At 32.4% G+C, this 24724-nt stretch overlaps 2 protein-coding genes across 2 annotated transcripts in view; one reads left to right on the top strand and one right to left on the bottom strand.

Annotated features, from left to right (window-relative positions):
- Nucleotides 1-24724, bottom strand: part of LOC140443550 (coiled-coil domain-containing protein AGAP005037) — a 1206743-nt gene that overhangs the window by 499508 nt on the left and 682511 nt on the right. The gene's annotated exons all lie outside the window — the stretch shown is intronic.
- The window catches only part of b6 (pentraxin-related protein b6), a 135877-nt gene continuing 124530 nt past the window's right edge, over nucleotides 13378-24724 (top strand). Inside the window, exon 1 of the mRNA XM_072534869.1 lies at nucleotides 13378-13604. The gene's annotated coding sequence lies outside the window, so the exon portion shown is untranslated. The remainder of the gene's footprint in view (nucleotides 13605-24724) is intronic.

The raw sequence follows: 24724 nt of genomic DNA, 5'->3' as shown, positions 1-24724 counted from the left end.
ATAAACATTAAACCTTGATTTACTGTTTCACGCAGTTTTATTTTGCATGTGTTAGAAGTGAATAATTGTTAGTTTACAGGTACACAGACATTGCCGGTTATTTCTCCCTTTACATATGCGGATGAGATTAATACATGTTTAACACAATCGTTTTTATGGCGAAATGTCGAAACAGTTCGATTGACCATTAACATAAGAGTACACGTGCAAAATGGTCTATCTGCGTAAATATTTTTTAAATATTTACTTAATACTGGAAACGTTAAAATAAAACTGCATCCAAATACACAATGCATCAAAACTTCTAGATATTTTCTGTAGTTTTGTTGATACCAAACATAAATTAATTATAAGTCCGTAAAATAGTTTCGAAACACAATTCAGATATCAGCCTTAATCTGAGCCTTCTAAAAATTGTAAGGCATAGCAGACGTTGATAAAGATGTTAATAGAGACATGGGGAATCTAAAATTTGCATTCCACGACATGTCTCCTCAACTAAGCAGAAATCATTAGCGAATTGGTTTTTTGTACTCATACAGAGTAGATCCGAATAAAATGAAAAAGACAATTTTTAGAAGGCTCAGATTAAGGCAGATATCTGAATTGTGTTTCGAAACTATTTTACGGATTTAATATCAGATGTCGCTATTGCGTCCGTTTCGAAGCCATTTTATTGTTGCTTCTTAAAGACAGGAAAGATTTATTTTTCACGTTGAGAACGCCTATGAATAGCTGTTCTGATAAGCTTTATTAAAACGAAATACGTATAAACAGATACATAGACGCTTTGTACGTGAAATGAAATCTTGACTGTCTTTTTCATTTTATTCGGATCTACTCTGTATGAGTACAAGAAACCAATTCGCTAATGATTTCTGCTTAGTTGAGTAGACATGTCGTGGAATGCAAATTTTAGATTCCCCATGTCTCTATTAACATCTTTATCAATGTCTGCTATGCCTTGCAATTTTTAGAAGGCTCAGATTAAGGCAGATATCTGAATTGTGTTTCGAAACTATTTTACGGATTTAATATCAGATGTCGCTATTGCGTCCATTTCGAAGCCATTTTATTGTTGCTTCTTAAAGACAAAAAATATTTATTTTTCACGTTGAGAAAGCCTATGAATATCTGTTGTGATGAGCTTTATTAAAGCGAAATACGTATAAACAGATACATAGACGCTTTGTACGTGAAATGAAATCTTGACTGTCTTTTTCATTTTAATTATAAGTGTTTTTCTAGCTATACACAATAATTACTTGAATCATAATTGGCTCAGTAAGAGCGCAATTTTGCCGACGACAAATGTTGATATTAACAGAATTAACTTCTAGATTTAACAGTTGTTATCAGGTGATCTCTCCCGGGAGAACCTGTAACTCCTAGAGAGTTCATCCCCAGGTGGCGGATAGGGGAATGCTCGACCCGGTTTACCGATGGGTAGGAGGGAAATAAAATACCTCTCGTGGACCAACAGGTAATTTACTGAATGATTATGGCTATAAGCAATCCCCACTTGCTGACAAACGGCTTCGAGCGGACGTATTGGTAGGTGGTAGGGCATTCTTTTGCCCTGGGGCTAAGAAACCGGCCCCAAATGCGGAAGAATCAGTAGTTTGGTCAGCGGCATAAGAATATAGAAGGCAACCAGAAACCACTATATTAAAGATCCCTATGGATATCTCTAGTATAATCATAATGACTGTGCAATACAACACAAACTCGCTTTTGTCGAAATGCTCAATACCGCACCTATAAGAAAATTTCACACGAATTGTCTGAAGAGAATATTCATTTGGAACGTTAGGACTATGTCTCGATCAGGAAAAATCTAAAGCGCGATCAAAGAAATTGAACGCATAAAAAAAGCAAAAGAATACAGAGTATACTATCCTGGATCAGAAAATGGTAAATATGAAAATGGAGTCAGAATTATCACACATAAAAGTATGGCCACACATGTCAACAACTTCATACCAGTAAATAATACAATCCTCTTGTTACAAATAAATACGTCACCAATGAACACTAACATGCACCCACGGCAGACCACAGTGATAAGGAAATATTAGAATTTTACAAACAAACAAGCAATCTTATAAGAGATATACCGAGACATGAACTCCTTATAATTATGGGAGATTTCAATGCTAAAATAGGTAATGGAAAAGAAAGGCAACATATTGGTCCTTATGGATAATGAGAGAGAAATCAACGAGGAGAAACAATGAGTATCTTTGCAGCTGAACATGACTTAATCGTGCTAAACATATTTTACAAACTACCACCTAGACGCATGTATACATGGATATCACCTAGAGACAACGGAGAAGACGTTATTATAAGAAAACAAATAGACTATATACTTGTGAACAAAAAATATCGAAATAGTTTAAACAGGCGCTGATATTAAATCTGAACACAATCCTTTAGTTGGCGTGTATAAAACCAAGTTAAAGAAAACACGCTAAAAAACTGTAAAAAACATAACCTGAGAACACTGAAACGTAGTGAAGTAAAAGAAATAGTAAGCAAAACAATAAATAGAAAATACAAAGAAATAGATAATACAACGGAAAGCACAGAAGAGAAGATAGAATTCCTTAATAAAACGATAGACGATATTAAAGACAATTTTATGAAGAACGAAGAAGGTAAGAATAAGACATAAATGACGACAGAGATTCTGCAGCTGATGGAAGAAAGAAGGAAAAACCAAAAAGAATAACTTTATGTATAAAAAATTACAACGAGATATACAGAGAAAGGTCAAAGAAGCCAAACAGAAAGAACTGGAGAAAAAAATATCAAGAAATCGAAATTTTCCAAAGTAAATAAGACGACTTCAACGTGCATAAAAAGGTAAGAGAAATTATAAGAAAATGTAAAAACAGAAAAGTAAGTAAACTTGTTAATGGTAACGGAGAGGTAATCGTGGACAAAGAGAGTATTGACAATACCTGGAAAAGTTAGATGAGAGGAAGAACCAGTTCCCAATACCTACAAAAACAGGACCACCTATACTAGTGGCAGAAATAAGAGCAGCCATAATATCACTAAAAGAAGGGAGAGGTCCAGAACCAGATGGAGTACAGTCTAAATTTATTAACGTTTTGATGGCGAATCTTTAAGAATACTATGTAAAATCTTCAATAATATCAATGACACAGTCAATATTCCAAAAGGTTGGCTAATTTCAGAATTTATTACGTTATCAAAGAAACAGGAAGTGAAAAAGTGCGAAAAATATAGGCTAATAAGTCTAATTAGCCAGACACTAAAACTTTTTCTTAAAATTGTAGATCGCAGAATATACAAGCTATGCGAAGAGAGAATACAAGACATACAGTTTAGATTCATGAAAGGCGTAGGTACGAGACATGCACCATTTAGTCTACAGGTATTATTCCAAAGATGCAGAGATATGACTTGCGATATCTACATCTGCTTTGTGGACTACCAAAAAGGATTTGACACAGTTCAACACTGAAAAATGAAGGATGTTCTAACAAAACCTTAAATAGATGATAAAGTCCGATGTATAATACAAAATTTATACTGGAACCAATCAGCCACAATAATAGCAAATCTTGAAGATAAACCGACGGAAGCAATCCAGATTCTGCGAGGCGTTAGACAAGGATGTATAATTTCAACTATAATATTTAACCTATATTCAGAGGAAATATTTAGTAAAGCCTTGGAAAATTGCGAACATGGAATCCTTTCAAATGGAGAACGCCTAAACAATATCCGCTATGCAGATGACACCGTTATTTTTGCAGACAGTTTAAACAGTTTACAGTAACTAATAAACAAAGTAAGTGAAAGATTTGGCCTACATGTAAACACTCAAAAACTAAATTTATGGTCATCAGGAAAAATAAAATTAGAGACGTCCAACTGCTTATCAAGAATACACCAGTGGACGAAGTAAAACAGTTTACCTATCTTGGAACAATAGTAAACGAACAATGGGATCACTTAGAAGAAGTAAAATGTAGAATAGAGAAGGCTAGGAGTGCATTCAACAACATGGCCAAACTCTTTAAAAGCGACAACCTTTATCTGAAGATAAAAGTAAGGCTCCTACGATGTTATATCTTCTAGATATTATACTACAGAGTTGAATCCTGGACACTAACTGAAGTGATTTAAAAAAAACTTGAAGCCTTCGAGAAATGACTATATAGAAGAATCCTAAGAATATCATGGACAAACAAGATAACCAACAATACTGTACTACTAGTAATGGGGAAAGAAAGAGAAGTGATGTATACGATATATAAGTGATATATTATGAGTCCAATATCTTGGACACATAATGAGAAACGACACTGAATACAGATTACTGAAAATAATACTTCAAAGCAAAGTATTCGGAAAGCGATGAATTGGGAGAAGAAGAATATCATGGTTAAAAAACCTGAGAAAATGGTTCTCCACAACAACAACTAATCTATTTAAAGCATCAATTAATAAAATAATTATAGCCAGAATGACCGCCAATATTCGAAACGAATAGACGCCAAAAGAAGAAGAACCAGGTGATCTGGTATCTTTTAAATTCATCGACAGTATTTTTAATGAGGACGAAGCCGTAAATTATCCAAAATAATTTTGAAATTAATAAATATACGGTTGAATGCTCGAATAAATGAACTTTGATCAGATAAAAGGCATATATCGAGCACAGTTTAATTAAATCTTGCCCAAGTACTTTCGATCCCTAGATCATCTTCAGGGGCATTTCGTCAATTGTGGCCTATCCGGCAAGAACAAGATGTCATAAACATATAATGTTTATATGTTTATTTACATTTATATGTTTATATATTTACATTTATATGTTTATGACATCTTGTTCTTGCCGGATAGGCCACAATTTACGAAATGCCCCTGAAGATGATCTAGGGATCGAAAGTACTTGGGCAAGATTTAATTAAACTGTGCTCGATATATGCCTTTTATCTGATCAAAGTTAATTTTGAAATTGTCTGGATATACTAGGGATGCTATCGTGAATTTTATGATATTTACTTAACTCTCATAAATAAATTGAACATAATAGTATCATATAATAATAAAAAATGTTTTATTCAATTTTAAAAATAATATTTAAATTTAAAAAAACAGAAAACATAGTATGAAGCTTCACGCCATTTTACAATAATGCCTACTTTTTCACTTTTTTTTTGCTCCTATAACTAGATCAGCTTAGATCGCTGTTTGTCCGATTCTTGACATTAGTGTCCCTTTTATTAATCTTCTTTGTATTCAAGTCCTATAATAAATAGTATTTTAAGTCTACAAACAACTCCACATTAATTTTGTAATCGTATGTTTTTTCCAGTAGGTACTTGTTTTAGTAATATCGCATCGATTGTTGACTTTCCTTTAACAAATACGTACAGATATTTCGTTATTATTTGACTCGACGTTTCTCCGACTCATTTTTGTATAATAGCTGATAGCACGTTATACGCCGTTATATTTAGAAGCATTATACCTCTCTAATCGTTACACTCTCTCTGATCTTCGTTCTTTGTTTATAACTATTATTTTCACATTCTGCCACTAAGTGAACAATTTTTCTTCTATCCATGTGTTTTTAATGAGTCTGAACATTTGCTATCAATGTTGTTTCTCCATATCTGAATTACTCTGCGTTTATTTTATTCTGAGCTGGTCCTATTTTACTGTGGCTATCTTTCACGATTTCAATTACTTCGTCTATGGTGTATTGGTGTATGGTGTAAATATTCCTCTAATATTGACTTGTATTGTACTTCAGCTTCAACTTTTCCTTCTTAATTTTCAATACTTCTTGTCTTTGTTGTGCTTTTTTGATTTTAATTGTGAAATGTGTTTTTGTTGCTACAGACTTAAATCGTTGCTCTAAAATAGTGCACAAAACAGTACCGTAAAAATTGCGATGGAAAAATCAGAAAAATTAAATTTTTGGAAAAATAACAACAGTTTGATTAATGTATCCAAATAATATCGGCTTCTAGCTTTACATTTATAATATTTCACTTTTTTTCAAACAATAATCTTCATCTTCTGATAAGGAAATTCCTTGAGAATGTTTATAATAAATTACTTTAAGATGATAATTTATTGTACTTGTTTAATACTGTATTATTGTATGGTATTGTATATAGAAATAGACATATTTTCAGTATTTTTCAGCATGCTGTAACGTCATCGAACTTTCTGATGACTTGCAAATATGCACTTTCGAAGTATATCAAGTGGGACTATAAATATCTACATTCACTGAATAATTGTTTTAATAACATATCTATCTTTACTATTATAATTATTTTTAAGGCGAAGTAAGTGTTGCTTAATTGAAAAGTAATTATAAATGGTTATATTGATTAACGTTTGTTTAATGTAATATGTGTATTAAGATTTATTACCAAACTAAGGTCTACTCTTTTATTATAATATTTTAGAGCGTTTAGCAGATAATTAAAATATTAAATGCAATTTCTGTATTTAAACTGTCACGATGATCTTTTACAAAAAATAGAAACGTTTATTAAATATTTATTGCCAAAAACGTCATTTTACCATATTGTCACAGTAGTGTTACTACCGTAACTATACCAATTTTAAAGCAACAAAAATGTTTCGTCGTATGCTTTTCTCCCTCTATGAGCAAGACACTGGATCGGTCTGAGAATATGAGTCTAAGTTCTCCACTACTTTACGCAAGACATATTCAGACAATGAAACGTCCTTTAGGTTTATAGGACTCATCATATGGTAAGATTTGTACTGCGACCCAAGATTTAACACCACCGAGGGATGCATGGCACAAATGAAACAGATGCGCCAAGGAGCTGGCAAACTCTGAGCGATTAGTGCCTTGACACGGTATGAGCGCACTGTCATTCTTGATAATATGTTATTTTAACTCGTGGATATAAAATGGACTAAATGGAATAAAATTACTTATTTAACCGTGCCCCATTCTTTTTTATATATATATATATATATATATATATATATATATATATATATATATATATATATATATCTAAGACCCCAACTCAGGCGGGGTCTTCCTCTTTTTTTTTTTTCTACCATGAGGGGTCCACATTAAGACTTGTTTTGGGAGACGTTCTTCAGACATTCTCCGTACATGACCGTACCATCTGAGTTGTTGGGTACCAATATCGTCTACTATTGTATGTTTCACTTTTATTATAATTTCTCTTATTCTGTTGTTCGTTACTCTTTCTAGTTGTCTAGATTTTCCAACTGAACATCTCCAGAAATCCATTTCCGTTGCCTCAAGTTTTCTCTTGTATCTTTCCTTTATTTGCCATACTTCACTACTGTAGGCAATTATACTTTTAATGATTGTGTTATATGTCTTGTGCTTGTTATTATTAGAGATTGATTAATCCCAAAGGATACTATTGAGACGGGAAATTGCTTTTCTTGCTTCGTTCTTTTTCTCCTTAATTGTGTCGTCTACTTTTGTGATGATCATACCTAAATATTTATATGTGTTGCAATGTTTGATAACTTCTCCATCTTCAAATATGAGGTCCTGTTGTTTCCCGCCGATACACATATCCTTGGTTTTTTGGATATTGATTTCAAGTCCCCATTTTTTATACTGCTCGAGTCATTTTCGAGTCATATACTCATATCTTTATAATATTGTGCTATCACTAATTGATCATCTGCAAATGACAAAGTGTATATGCTATTGTTGTTAATCGACATTCCCATATTACTACATTTGCGCTTCCACAGTTTTAAAGCTTGTTCTAGATAAATTTTAAATAATGTAGGGGAGAGACAGCAGCCCTGCTTAAGGACTTTATTCATTTGGAATCCACTTGACAGATTATTTCCAAACTTTACCTTTGAGTTAGCATTAGTGTACAGTTCCTTCGTCGCATCCCATCCCATCCGATCCTTTTATCCCTCCAAAATTAAGTTACTTATTTCTTATCTCTTCCTGATAAAAGACAGCAGCAATCAACAGTACCAGCTTAAGGATAGAGCAAATGATCCTAGATCGGCTTGAACCTGGACTACTACATGCATGACTGGAGCAGTTTGAATGGTTGTCGTACTACGATGGGGACGACAACGAGAAAACGACCCCATTTTTAAAAAATCTAAGTGTAGACGAAACCAAGATAATGGACCTCAGATCGGGGCAAATCATAAGTGGGGAGAGGGTAGGAAGAATTTTTTCGTCAACTACCTTTAAACTTCAAGGAAGTGAAACGAGAATACAATAAATACAGTGAAGTCACAGACTTCATCCCCCTAAATGAGAAAGTAGCTCAAATTACAAACAATTCATAGAAACCTAAATATTATTTAATTCTTTTATTCCAAGTAAGAAGTCAAAGCAAAAAATCAGAAAAAAAATACCAATGGAAGAAATCGGAGAATAATCATGGCTGATTTTAATGCCAAATTAATCGTGGTGCTGAAGCAGACAAGATAGTCGCATACAGTCTTTTTATCAAAAATATCAGGGGATATAGACCACTTTTCATTATAGATCATTTTTCTCGACCAGAACCTTAAGAAGCTCATAAAATCTACAAAAACATACACTGGTGCTAACATTCATAGCGATCACAATACATTTTTGACTAAAAAGATTTCTGCAAGTTAAAAGGAAAAACTGAGAACAAATATTAAGTATTTGCTACAGGTAGACGTTTAAATCCAAATCTTTCCAAACCTAAAGTTCTAGTATTTTCAAACACACCAATATACGTAAATTTGTATGTTAAGGGACAAATAATAAAATAGGTTACCTTTATAAAATATCATGGAGCAAATATCAACAGCTTGTAACCCAAAAAAGACAATATATCAAGAATCGAAGAATTTAGAAAAACATTAATGAACATGAAAACATTATTACAAGATCAGACCTTAGTCTGGAGCTCACAGTCTGAATGATCAGATATAGCGTTTTCTCTGTCTTGCTCCATGGCTAAGAAAGTTGAAACAAAAAACGTATAGATGCCTTTGATTCGTATATATACAGGCGGATGGTTAAAATTTCATGAATACAAAAAGTTACCATCGACGAGTTACTTTGGCACATAAGTTAACAAAAAGAACTCCGACGCATGATCAAAGAGAGGAAAATACATTAGGTACTTGGGTCATGTGTTGGGAGATTAAAAATATGAATAATATTTGAAGGTAAAGCACAGGAAAAAACTCAGTAGAAAGACGCCTGAACTCATGGCTGAGAGAACCGAGGAGACGGTTTGACCGCTCATCGACAAAAATCTGTCGTGCAGCAGTTGACAAAGCTGCAACTGACTTGTTTGCCAAGATTTGAATCGCCAAGCTTCAAAAGGGGGCGGCGCACTAAGAAGAAGAATGATTTTTATATTTTGTACCATTTTATTTTATACATTTATTTGTCGTGTTCTTTGAAACAAATCATTTTTGTAAAAATAAGTAAGTATTTCTTCTATGAAAATAGAGTACAACCAAAATGGGACAATAAGGAACAAATTTTCACGGAATGCATTTGTATTTTGATAGTCCAGTCGTCAGAGAGTTGACCCCTAAATTTCATATGAACAAGCTGTATTTTGCAGTAAATATTAATTTTGAGACCTCAAAAAAGATGGAATTTTGTTTTAAAAAGTACCACTTTTACTCTCGGACTTCCCCCTAAAACCCCCATCGCAGTAGGGGTAAAAACGTAAAAAAATCGATTTATCAAAAATCTGTACACCATAAAAAAATGTTTTAAATAAAAAATGTAGCTGAGATAATTTTAAACAAAACTGTTTGTATAAATTTTTTGCTTAGAATGAACCGTTCTCTTAGAAACAACTATGCGACGGTAACACCATAACTCAAAGGCTTCTAATTTGTTGAGATTTTTTATTTTTGTTGTCCAGGTTTCACATCCATAGAACAAAGTGGACCAGACGTAGCACTTCAATACTCTTAGACGTGTGGTCAACGACAGACTTCTACTCTTGTTTGAAAAAAAAAGTTGGACTTGACCCACTGTTGCACTGAATTAGATGTCACAGTTTTCAGTGTAACCTTTAAGTAAGAAAAATTAAAGTGTAAACAACACCTGATTAAGTCGTTTAAATTACACAAATTAAACAAAACGTAAAAAATGCTTACATGATCAAAAAATAACAAAATGTTCCAAAAACACGATAAAACACACTTCTAATCTTCATATTGGTATTCGTCTCCAGATTCTTCATTGAACTCCAGTAATTCTTTCTGGTGTAATGATCTGGTATTAGTTAAAGCTAATAGTGGTAGATTCTTATAATATGGGTGATATATTGGCGGAATAAAAGGGAGTAACGATTTCATGTTAATATTTTTGGCTAGTGTAACAGGACGCCGTTGGTTGTGTAATGGTCTACGATTAACTGTGGTCAGAGATTATAAATTCCTGCCAGTTGTTTTCTTGGTTAGCGAAACTTCTCTATATTCCCCGAGATTACTAACTGATTCACTTACAAAGATTGAAAATGGATATCCCCTTTTAAATTTAATTTTCTGAATTTTAAGCCAATTAATGGAATTTTTTCTATTTGTAATGTTTGCTTTAAGATTTTTTGTAGAAATGAAATTCTCATGTTTTAAATGTACCACTTTATAGGGATCTCTTTTCTTTTTGGCACCTTCTATAATATTGATCCAATCTTCTGGTCCGTATATGAGTTTATTTTTGCTGAACCTTTCTACTATCCCAAAGTCTACGTCATTCTGAAGATAAGAATGACCTGAAATCATAAAACGTAGATATATTTCTTACACAGTCATTTCATCATCATGGCAAAGCCATAGACGCACCAACGAAACATTTATGTTACGGTTCTGCCCTCCACAACTATCACTGTATATAACAATTTTTTGGTGAGTCAGTGCATATTTTTTTAGATGCATTTCGAGAACTGATGCTATGTCTTGGGACCCTCTTTAACCCTCTGTTTCATCCCAAACATACATTACAGGTGGGCCAGCATTTATAGGATGGACACCGCAGTTATAAGCATACATATTGCGTTTATAGTAAGCTATTGAAGTGGTTAACTTAGGAAAAGGCAGAGCTTTGTGAAGATCGAATGTCAACGAGTAGGTACCGCAACGTTGAATTTTTATTGACTTCCTTCTGTAGATAACTTCTCATTGTTTCAGCTTTCTTCTTCTTTGTGTGCCGTGCTTGTATTCAAGCGTTGGCTATCGTCATATTGACAAGCTGATGAAATGATTCTCGGTCGGCAGCTAGATAAAACAGTTCCTCGACCGTTCGACCTGTATATTGTCTAATGTTACGCAGCCAGGACAGTTGTCTTCTTCCGACCCAACGTTTTCCTTTGATTTTGTCCTGAATGATTAACCGGAGTAAGCGATATTTAGGTCCTCTTATTATATGACCGTATATTGGTATATTTATGGCAATTTCAATGTCAACTTTCTTAGTTTAATCACTCTCCACCTTTAGTTTCATTGCCAAGAATCACACTTACTGCAAGTGTCTTTGCTCGGAGGTTTAAAGTGTAAATTGAATTTGGTATTAAAAACGTGGTAGTAATACTTTTGTTTAATAGGTGACTTGTTTTCTAATGCACACTTTTCTACGTATAAGTCGTACATCTTCTTGATTGTCAGTTCAGTGTTCAAATATTTACGGTTGAGGTTGTGTGTACGAGAATAATGACTCGAGAATGCTGGATAATATGTGGAATGCATGTGGGCTCATACATCAGCATCGTTTATTTTATTTTTAGCCGGGGCTCTTGCCCTTGCCTCAATAACGCTGTGGAATTCTTCCTTAACAAGACATCTTTCAACTCTTCCCCAGCTGATACAGTAGGTTTTAAGAATAAGTTTTTTACATATTTGAATACTCTCATCACCTGTATCCAGGAAGTATTTATATGAATGATTTTTAGGATCACCGTTCCCATTTCGTATACGGGATCTCACAGTTTTTGCAATTTTTATACAGCCACGCAAGTAGGTGTTTTGCTGGCTATAATCTCCTAAATGCCAAAACGAGTTAAACAATGAACCCCGTTTGTTTATATCAACTTTTTCTATACATTTTCGCCGACAGCGAGAGTCAAAGTCAGATAGGAAAACTTTACCTTTAACTACTTTTCCCCTGCTGGTTTTGTATGTCATGCCCCTGTTTCACAAAGCCTTCCGTGAATTACGCTGCCATTTTTCTGGATTTCTTAACCTCTTTTGGGTAGCCTGCTTGTTTTCAGGTTCGGTTTGTTCATTTAAATCCATATCACATTAACTAATAAAATTTCACAACCAAACACGATTGTAACAGATTTTAAACTGAAACATTTACAACGGCTTACATCGAACACAATATTATTACGTTTGAACTAATGCATTCATAGACGCAGATGGACTTGACTCACTGTTGCGCTGAATCATAACAAATTCTTTTAACAACAGTAATCTTATGCTGTCTACGGTATAACCCATGGAGACAGGACTTGGCTGTTTGTTGCATTGAACACAATGGCTTTAAGAGATAATAAATAGGCAAAAACATAAAAAAATACTGGACTTGGACCATTGTTGTTCTGACACACCCATTTGCGGCAAAATACAAAAACTGCATACAAAAACCGAACTCTTTACCTTTGAAACGCATCTTGATTTTTGTCGATAGCTCAGTTAATTCAAAAGATATCGAATTTTTACCGTCGAGCTGATTCAAATTTTATTGAACATTGATTTCTCACGCGTAACTGACATGCAAAATCGATGGTGGCTTCTAGCGTGTTATTTAAGAGAACGGTTCATTCTACGCAAAAAATGCCAAAAAATATTTCTGTTTAAAATTATCTCAGCTACAATTTTTAATTAAAACATTTTTTTCTACGGTGTACAGATTTTTGGTAAATCGATTTTTTTTTGCATTTTACCACCCTGCGTGAACTTTTTTGCATTTTTTTTGGGTCCCAAAATTAATACGCTCAGCAAAATTCAGCTTGTTCGTATGATTTTTAGAGGTTCAGTGGCATTTTCGTCTCTGACGACTGGAGTATGAGTATTAGTGTAACAAAACGCTACATACTGCAGGATTTATTTGCAATTTAGTCTTGTCTAAGAGGACGTTTCATGTTTAATGTTAACATAGTTTTTAAGTGATATGTTAATACTTGAATAAAATATAGAAATATATAGAACTAAGCTAATATAATCGTAGTTATTTATTTCATTATTTCTAAATATATTAAGTCTGACCTATATAAACCCGTTTAAATATGAAGTTTAGGTCAGGGGTTAGGTACTGTTACTTTTTATTACACTAGTTTAGATTCCAATCGTATCGGCACGTAAGAAGTCGTTATTCGACACCAGAAACCAGCATCGGCTGAACCGTAATCTGTTAAAACGAAAGTGAAAACCCCACCACTGGAGAGGAAGCTGTTGTAAGAAAATTAAGTCTTCGACGGACACGCGATCTCGAGGAAACCGTTGTGCTTTACATAGTTCTAGTGATCGCGATCGACGCGGTTGTGCATTTCGATTGTGCTTAGTTGTTTGTTTTCTTCTTACAAGTGGAGGTTTAATTGGATGTAAGTCTTTCTTTATTTGGTGATTTTTATTTTATAAATAAAACAACAATATATCAACGATCGATTTATTTCTGATAAGATCTCATAATTCCAGCATCTATTTTAAAGATTTGTTTAACTAATTATTTTGAAAATAACAAATTGGGAAATAAAAACAAATGTCGATGTTTTTTGCCCTAAAAGAAATTTCGTTTATTTGGAGTTCTGTTTATGTTAAATTACAGATCTTACATAAACACACCTTGGAAAAGTGTCTCATTATATTTTTATCTATAGCCTTATTTTTTTTAACTAATTAGATAATTAATAATATTTTTTTAATTTGCTTTAATTAAAAAAAAATGCTAAAGTTTCTATAAGTAAAAAAAAATAAAAAGCACTCCGACACTTCTTATGTAACAGTCGTTTCAGTTGAATTGGCTAAAGCTTTGCAAAGCGTCAAATTGTAGACTTTTAGTCGACTTGAATTATACATATTTGTATAATTTACAGGGTGTAAGTAAATACGTTTAGTAACAAATTTCAGCGAGTGATCCTACATGAAAACATAATGATAGTTGGTTATATAAACGTGTATCAGCAAATGCTTCTTTTCCGAAATACGGGGTGTTGAAATCTTTTCTACAAACTGATGATTTATGTATTGCTCTGAAATTGGTTGAGATGCAAATAAAATTTGGTAGGGTGCAAAAGGTAATTATTGCTCGCTTTTTGACATACTTATAATTCACAATTTTTACTTATCATTGGCACGAACACGGGTATTGGTCTCAATTTAGTTAATGAAAAAATGGTACGCCACTGAGATATTTCTTCTTTTTTTATATGAGGTGCCGTTTTTTTTGCATGCAAATAAAATATTTAAAAGCCTATTTTTCATTTTTTTAATACATTCTTAAAAGCTATCTAATAAAATAACATTAAATCAGAACAATAACAGAAAGTACCACTAATAAAATTAAGCGCAAAGCTAGAAAAAATGCTCAAAATGACCCTCTGAAGCGTGGCAATATTCAACTCTTATCCTCATTGATTGTCGTATTCGTGCAAAATTACTGGTGTATTTCTTATTTGCTTATGTAAAAGTGGTTTCGGTTAAATTGAATAGTGCTATTTTTAGTCCATCTTTCAAAATCATAAATTTGGAAGCATGCCATCCCACACATTTAATATAGGGCATCTGAATCACAATAAACACCAATATGGTATCGGAATGATATTTATTTTCTTAATATTTCCCTGTGAAAAAAGTCATTCAGATCCCATTTTCGTGATTATTCAGATTCAAATGCCATATATTAAATATGTGAGATGGAACGTTTCCAAATTCATGATTTTGAAAAATGGACTAAAAACCAAAACTTCAAAGCTCTATAACTCATACAGAGTTGATTTTTAAGTATTCGGACACCAAGCACTTTTAATCAGCATCATCAAAGCTCTCTCTTTGCAAAGTTTTAGCCAATTTAACTAAAACCACTTTTACATAAGTACATAAGAAAACCACCAGAATTATTTGTACGAATACGACAACTAATAATGCTGAACTGAATCTTGTGTCACATGTCAGGGAGATCATTTTAAACATCTTTTATGGTGTTATTTGTTGTTATATTAGGTAGTACTTGAGAATATGTTAAGAAAATGAAAAATTCGCGTTAAGATGTTGTCTTTTTTGCATAAAAACGGCGTGTCGTATAAAAAAAAAGAAGAAAGATTTTTGTGACCAATTAAACGAAGAATAAGAACAACGAGTTAGATTGAGCTGAGAGATGCGACAATTGCAGAACGGTACTCGTAAAACATTATCAACAGGCTAAGGAATCAAAATGTAAATGAAGAAGGTCAGACAGATATAAAGTCCTACTGGATTAAAATAAAGGAAGACATTGAAGCAGCAGCAAAAGATGAAATAGGAACAGAAATTTGTGCCTGTAAAAATCATTGGTTAGACGTTGAATGCAAGAATGCAACAAAAGAAAAAAAATAAGCCAACAGAAATATGCTTACACGACGAACTAGAACAACTGTGGAGAATTACCAGACAAAGAGAAGAAAAAAAGAGGATACACAAAAGAAAACAACAAAACCACCTAAATAAAGAACTTAAATATATAAAAAAATACAACAGAGAGAAAGAATTCAGAGAATTCTATAAGAGAGTTAACATCAACAGAAAAAAATTCAAGGCAATTGAGCGAAGATGTAGGTGTTTGTCCTTACACCTTTGTCCTGATGGCTTTGTTTGACGCACCAGTAATAGGTCGCTGGTTTTTTCCCTTGGGGAACAAGGTTTTTCCTTAGGGAAATAGGTTCACTTTATATATATATATATATATATATATATATATATATATATATATATATATATTTCTTTGAAGGACCACCCAGAAAACTGGGAAAAATGAAGATTCGAAAAGAACGTTTGAACAAATATATTTAAACAAATACAATGTATTTTAAACGCCGATAACTTGCATATGATACACACTTGTCGGTGATACAATATTGACACGAACTTATTAATATACCGACTGGTTTAAAACACTAATATGCCGCTGGGGCGAGTAGAGCCTGACGCTCCTTCAGTGCTGGAATTTGAACTGATACTGATGTCCACTCTCTCCCCTCAATCACAAACATTCCGAAATCTCCCCCCTGACCCCTCGACGTATTAAAAGATATGTTTATTTTTCAAATACCTTTAACTTTCAAATCATTGATAAAAACTACCTGATAAGGGTATTTGTCTCAACTTGCGGAATTTTGGAATGCGTCAGAGGGTAATTTGGAAAATACTAATCCTTTCATTGTTACGATTCTATGACGGTTTTAGAAACTTGTGTAGAAAGATATTTAAATGCAAGATAACGGCGCTTTACAGATTATTAGTTAGTATAAAGAAATTTTATATATCTAAACTAATATACAGTATGATACAAAAATAAACTAAATAATATGATACAAAAATAGACTAAAAATATTAAGTATTGTTGTTACGCAACAGCAATAACAAGACAGTGCAGAAGTCAGAATGGCGACCTATTAACAACAAGGAAAGATGTATTGAATAGATAGGTAGAATATTTTAACCAGGCACTTACTATAACAAAAAAGAAGAAGAAAATCTGGAAGACAAAAGAGATGAGGTAAGCAGAATAGACCAGAGGGAAGAGGAACCACCAACTATTTTTGTAGTTAAAGTTCCATTTAAAAAAATAGCCAGAAACAAATCACCCGGAAAAGATAATCTCCCAGAATAACTATATAAGGAAAGTGGTCACGATACAATAATGGCATTACTGCAGCATATAAAGGAAATATTGGCACAGAAACCCCTTCCCAATGATTAGAATATTGCAATACTTTGCAGCATACATAACAAGGGAGATATCTTTAAATGCTCTAATCACAGAGAAATTACGCTTCTAAATGCAGTGTATAAAATATTTTCCATAGTACTCATGTCACCGTATGTCACCATATGCAGAATGGATAGTAGGAAAATACCAGACTGGGCTACAAAGCAGCCTATGACTCTGTAAATAGAAGAGAATGTTTAAAGCAATGAAAGAGCTAATAGTACCAAACCAGTTGGTAAATTTAACAAAACTAACTTTTGGAAAAGTTGAATATAGAGTACGAATTCAGGGGGAACTGTCTGAACCTTTTACAACAAATAATGGGCTGCGCTAGGGAGACGCTTCTCCTGTATACTGTTTAATCTGGCTCTGGAAAAAATAATACGTATGTCACAAATCACAACCATTGGTTCAATATATAATAAATCAGTGTAAATTCTCGCCTATGCTGATGGTATCAATATTGTTGGTAGAACTGGAAACGCTGTACGAAAGGAGTACCACTTGTTATAAAAAACGACGTCATCGAAGCTGTGAACGAATTTGTATACTTGAGAGAGCTAAGAGAATTTGTACGACTAACAGATGCTATTTTCGGCTCAATATGCTTCTTAAATTCACAATTATCTCGAGAAATACAAAGATAAAATTCTACAAAACAATAATACGCCCAGTCCTAACATATGGTTCAGAGACCTGGACTCTAACAAAATGTAATAAAAACATTTTGGGATATTTTGAAAGAAAACTACTAAGGCGAATCTATGCAGCAGTGAATGACGATGAAGTGTGAAGAAGACGATACAACTTCGAACTTTATAGAATATACCAAGAACCAGATATCGTAAAACATATTAGGATAGGACGTCTGAGGTGGATAGGGCATGTAATACGGATGGAACAAAATGACCCTGCTAAAAAAAACGCTCCTTGACAGACCCAATAGTCAGAGAACGAAGAACAAGGTTCCTTGATAACATAGATAAAGACATAAGACATATGGGAATACGTACCTGGCGGAGGAAAGCGATGGATAGGTGGACTGGAGAGAAATTCTTGAGGTTAGGACCCACGCAGGGTTGTTAAACCATAAAAATGATAAACGAAGAATAAATAATTTGTAATTTGTAAAAAAATTAAAACAATTACCCGTATAAGCGCCAATAATGAATATAAAATTCTTAGTTTCATAAAAAATGCACAAGAATAACCTCCTAAAACTCACTAAATTTCATTTGCATATCCTCAACCTCTTTCAAAGCAATAAATAAATGGTCAGTTTGTAAGAAAAATTTAAACACCCCATATCTGGGAAAACGAAGCATTTGCGGACATAAGTTTATAGCAGACTGTCATTATTTTTACATGCAGAAGAAACAATTTATTTCTGGAATTAGGGCAATGAGAATTTTTGCAGCATATTCGTGTTCTCTGGGGTTCTCTAAAAACTAGGGCGCAGGTATTGAATAACACATTATGTGTCTTCACATATGTTTCATAATACTTTTGCTACAAATCTATCCTTAAAGGTTCAGCATTTTTACAAAAACGTCATCGTTGGCCTAATAACCGATATTGTTATAAATATAGTAAACACACAATCAATTCAGTTCTGTATAATATTAATTCGTTAGTAAATCATAATAGTCCATTTGTTCGAGATGTAATTATAGTTACTCGTAAGCTGTAACGTAATCATATAAATAAGTAATGTCATTGATAGGTTATTCCGTGTGTATATAAGTAACCAATGAACGAGATACATCACAGTTTAATACATTATTTAACTCCTGTGACAAATAAGATGTAGTTCCGTAATATACCATAAGATTTGGATATGCATCCAAAAGAATATATTCACAAATTATATATTATAGCCACCACGTAGCCCAGAATTTTATCCGCTTGATTTTGGTGTATGGGGCGCATTAAAACAACGTGTCTATAAGAATCCCATAAAAATTTGCAATCAACTATGGAAAGAAATAAATACCGCAGCAGTGTCTTTAGAACCAATGATGCTATTAAATATGAGACGATCTTTTGTGGAATACATTGACAAATGAATTAAAGAAAATGGTGGACATATCGAACACTTACTTTGACAAAAAGTTATGTTATTTAGTTTAACTATTTCTTAATTTGGTTTGTAAACAAAATGTTTTGATTATGACTCTAATTTAACATAAAACGTGAAATGTTTGATGTAAAATCCTATTATTCTGTTATTTTGTCAGATCTTATTATTAATTATCCTGCTGATATATTTATTTTATTTAATATTTCGTTAACTATTAACTTTAGTTAAAGATATTTTATACCAAAATAATTCAGAAGTATTAATGTTTTTGTCTATTTTTCCTTCGTTGCCTGGAGTAATTGCCTTAAATCAGAATTATGCAGCTGATTGAGTTGAAAAAAACTGTTCAGTTTTAAAGTTAATAACAGGTATACATTTTTTGTGTTAAAATAATATACCTTTATTATTTTTTAACAAAAATAGCGCTAACTTAAAGAGTAAAAAAGTTAAGGGCAAATTTATGCCACATATGTGGCATATGTGGCGCCCTCTACAAGCTACATTAAAGTGTGCATTAAATTATAGTTTTTCCTATTTAAAAGTTTCCAGTTGTAAATTTTTATACATAAATGTTTACAAACATGAAAGTTATAGCGAAAAATAAAATTTTAAATTTGCACTTTAACATCCTGTAGCTTTCTTAATATCAACATTTTATTAAAGCAGTTTGACTTAGTTTCTTTTTGTACTATTACTTAAGGACCACCCTGTATAAAAAATTCATTTAAAATTCAGATTGACATTAAAAATTTATTATAACAACAAATTACAATACCATTTGTCGCTGAAATTGTAAGATTTCTTTAAATTCATGAGGTACGCTACCTTTATTTACATTTAGAGCAAGTCTTTATTCAACCAAAGGCACCATTAGATATTCCAAACAGTCTTGCAGCATTGTCGATCGAAGTATAGATTTTATTATGCTCAGCTTAGAATAACGTCTCTCACACGTCCAAATTGTGACAGGAATTGTGGCAAATTTTACCAATAGTGGGTTAAAGACTGAAAATATCGATTTTCTATTATGCTCAGGCATTCAATCGAGTCAGTAGAGAGCTTTCGAATGTGGACAATTTTTACTTTTTCTTGTTCTTAAAAGTCTTACTTTAATTTTTAATTCTGAAAAATTCGAATCAAAATATTCTAAGGTGTATTTTAAATCTTGATTTCCTAGCTCATCTTTATTCAACGATATGATTTTTTGAAAACTGAATAAATTTTTTTTTTATTCTTGGTCAAACTTATTGTTTATTAATAATTATTACTAAATCGTTCGGTCTAAAAGCGTATAAAATACAAATAGTTTTAGTTATTTTTTTTTATTGTTGACTGTAGGATTTTCAGTATTGTTATCTAATCTAGTAGATACTTCACGTTTTCACGGAGTAAGAATTTCAATTTGAAGTGTCTTTTACTTTGGAATAAATATTGTTCTAAAGCTATTTTGTTTACTAAAGATTTCCGTGGAGGGGAACAACTCAAATGAGTCTACAATCAAATTATTTTAAGTTTTAATTGTGGCTTATTCCCAATAAAAATAGTAATTCCCCTAATTCTTTCAAAGTAAGCGCTAAATTTGAAACTTTCTATTCTGTGAAACTATAGTTTCACACAAATATCTAGGTTTGGTGATTAAAGTAATTTGCTAACTTTGACAACCAACTGCAGATTTTAATGTAGTATCCCTTTGCCCTTAGCTCTAGCTTGTGCTAGAGTTTTTTTTTAGTTAGGCCATCACTTGTATGTTCAATGGCTTCTATAATTGCTTCACTGTCTCAGCACGACAAGTCTGACGTGTTTCAGATTTCAAAGTCTTTACGTTATTACTTATAAGCTTCACAATCTCTTTAAAAATAGCATGCCTTAGTAAATTGAGGTAAATATATAAATAAACCGTTTGTGTTACACCAAAGAAATCGAAAATCTTTGGGTATTCAATATGATTTGCGCAAGCGGCTACCAATTCTAAATTAAGGCAATGAGCATAGCAATTAATATACAAAATTTTAATATTTTTCTCTTTACATCTTTTCTATACACTAATAAAGTTACCTGCATCGCTGAAGCCCCGTCAAAGAATACAGCTTAAACATTATCACAGGAAATATTCATATCATGCAAAGTAGAATTTATTATTTCAACAATGGTTTCTCCATCGGTTAAATGTAAATATTTTAATGCTACTAGCCTTCCAACTAGAAACGTACTACCTTTAGGAATATATCTAAAAACAATAGCAATCTGCTTATGGCGAGTGAATTACAAAAAGAAATTGTCCATTTACTTCCTTCTGAATATCCCTTAGAATTACATTTTTAAGAGGATGTAAAATATTATTTTGAATGTAGTTGCTATGATAAATGCAGTTTTTTGCCCAATTTCAAGTATGCCTTAAAGCTAAGGTTATATTTTTTAAGAAGTTGTACAATTTCTTCTTCTTCTTCTTCTTCTTCGCGCGACTAGGATTACTCCTGTTTGTCTGCCTCTTATTCTGTTTCAGTCGTTGTTGACTGTACATTATCTTTCCACCTTTTTGGCGGCCTTCCAACGGGTCTTCTGCTATACGGCTTGTTGTTTTTACAAATGTTCGCTAACTATCCGGTCCCATTCGATTTACATGTTCGTTCCAGTTTTTTTTCTTGTTTTTATCCACCTGTTAATATTTTGAATTTTGCATTGTTCGCGTATACTTCTGTTGGTTTGTCTGTCTCTTAATGATATGCCCACTATTGATCTTAATACTTTCATTTCGATATTGTTGATTTGTTGTTTCGTCTTTCTTGTATCGGTCCTTGTCTCCGCTGCATATGTTAGGATTGGTCTTACTGTTATCTTGTATACTTTCATTTTGCTTTCCATGGTCAGATATTTGTTTCTCCATATGGTTTCTCGGGGGCAACCACTTACTCTTGTCGCTTTTGATGCTTGCCTTGTGGTCTCTGTTCTTATATCCCTGTCACTAGTGATCTCTACTCCTAGGTAATTGAATTTCATTACTTGTTCTACAATTTTGCCGTTTATTTCTAGTTTGGATCTACGCGGCTTTTTACTGATCACTATACATTTAGTTTTTTCTACTGATATTCTCATATTAAGTTTGTTTGCTGTTATATTAAATGTGTGGAGCTGCCTTTGTAAGTTATCTTCGTTATCAGCAATTAGTACTGCATCATCGGCATAGCATAGTATCGTGAGTTTATGCGCTCCCATGTGGTATCCGTGTTGTGTTCTTACTTCGTGAATTATTTGATTCATCACCATATTGAATAACAATGGGCTGAGCGAGTCTCCTTGGTGGATTCCTCCTTTTAGTTCTATAAGGTCTTAAAACTTGTACAATTTCGAGAAAAAAATATTTTTCATTACATTCTTCCGTTTCTGCGTTATTTATAATGTTGTTATTTATTTATAACAAAAGTTTTACTTTTTAATTTAATATCTTGGTTATTTAGTATTAGTTAAAATGGTCACAGAATATTTTATTCTACAAATGAACGATGCCAATTTTTGCGCTCCTCGAAAGTTAATGTGGGTTACACGGCACCATCTGTAGCTACGCCTATGTGTAGGCCACTAAATAGTTCTCTTCCTTCCGATGCAGTATTGAAATATCTCGTTTAGAAATTGTCTTGCAACTACAGCGATATAAACGGGAGCCCCATCTTTTTGAAAAATTAAGTGTTATTTAACGATACGATAACAGTGGTCTTAGTAGAATTAATGTCATATTCCAATAAATTTGGAGACATTTCATCATTCGAAATTTGTGGTAAAAATAATGGTCCAACAATGTGACACAAAATTTTTTTTCAAACGTTAAGTTTCTATGGATATTGTCAATAAATCCTTTAGTGATCAACTCATAAAATTCGAAACGCTGATCCGAATCTCCTTCATATAATTCGTAAAGAAAACAAATTTTGTAAGGGTCAATTTGCCTTATTATAATATTCTTTAAACGGATATCCGCCGGACATGCAAAACATCTGATAATTTTTTGTACTAAGGTAAGTTCCATCGCAATGCAGAACAAAACAGCTACCATATTATGATTTGTTCCTTGCCGCCTTTTCGATTACCCTTTTGTATCCTATAGAACAACTTTATTGAAAATCTTTCAGTAGCGAGCCGTCATAAGTATGCAATATATGAGTATCGGGATGTAAAAAACAAACGAAAAATAATTTTAATTTAGTTACAATTTTTGCTAACAGTTTACAGAAACAAATGAAGCACTAAACCATTTATTTCTTAAATTTACCTGCTCTCGCATATTATTAAGATCTAGTTTTTTGAAAATTCGCCACCCAAAATAAAAGTAATAGGTACTGTGGTAAATACAAATGCATAACTCTTTGAATGATATAACTATACGACCCCTTTCTATTTAAAATTTTAAGAATAAAGAGTTGGCGCTTTGCGGATGTATACAAAATAAATATATCCTGCTAAAAATAAAAATTGACGGGTTCTCGCCTGTTTTTGATTTTTGCATCAATAAAGAAAACGTGGGTGAAAAGTTTTTACTAGCACATGCTGTATATTATTTATGTACATCTTTATCTTTCTTTCTCTCTTTCAGTAAAATTAATTATATGGTATTTATATAATTATTTTTCCATGGGGATTTTATGTAATATAAATACATATAAGTATATTTTATTTTATAAAGAAAACTCAAATATGTTAATTTTAAGACACATTTAAACTTATCTATCACCATCTTTAAAGGTTTTAGAAACTATGGTGTGGAAGTTGATGTTTAGTACTATTCCAAATAAAATAACTCTGAGATTGCCAGTTTTTCATCCTAAATAAACAGTTGAAATTTTAACTGGTATTTTAATTTACAAAAAAACTCAATGAAGAATTCATAAAGCGTACAAAATTTATAGGTATTTAAAGTAATTTCAATGACATTAATATCAACCGCAACGGATTATTTAAACCGCAGATATCACATTAATTACAATTTAAATCTATTTCCTGTGGTTCATTCACGAAGATACATTTCTTACATTATAAATAACCACTTAAAAAGAATAAGAGTTTTGTAGATAAGCCGTGGTGGTACGTTGATATATTGGCTACCTAGATATACAGATCTCTTAATTTTAGACATTATTCTCTGGGAAGTTATCAATCAAAATTTTACCAAATTCGTCCAAGAGACGTAGATAAACTTCTTGTCAGAATTTGGCAGACATATGCAGAAATTACTCCCTAATAACTAGGAAATGTAAATGATGGTGGATTGGTAGAGAAAAGTAGGATTTAAGCTAAAGTTATGTTTTTATGACAATCTGGTGATATAGATTCGTCTTTATTGACTCAAATCTTAGTTAATTTTTAAGTTTAAAGTTGTCACAACTGTGTTAATAATCAATAAATTTTAATAAAATTTTGATCGAAGCTATTCCTAGGAGTAACACTTTAAATCTGGTATCTTAATAATTTTTTAATAAAAAATCGTCAACAAAAATTATTGCAGTACGCCTTGAAAATTTAATTAAACATTTTAAATTATGTCACGAAGTAGGCCTTTTATTACAAAATATTTAAAAAAAATATTGGTTAAAATCGGTTAACAACTTTGAAATTTATAAACAACCTTAAATTTTAAAGAATTTTTTAATAAAAATATTACTCGCAAAAATTATTGCAATATGCCTTAA

The sequence above is a fragment of the Diabrotica undecimpunctata genome, chromosome 6 (genome assembly GCF_040954645.1).
Source record: "Diabrotica undecimpunctata isolate CICGRU chromosome 6, icDiaUnde3, whole genome shotgun sequence".
NCBI lineage: Eukaryota > Metazoa > Arthropoda > Insecta > Coleoptera > Chrysomelidae > Diabrotica > Diabrotica undecimpunctata.
The sequence above is the reverse complement of the archived record's forward strand: the minus strand, read 5'-3'. Positions and strand labels throughout refer to the sequence as shown.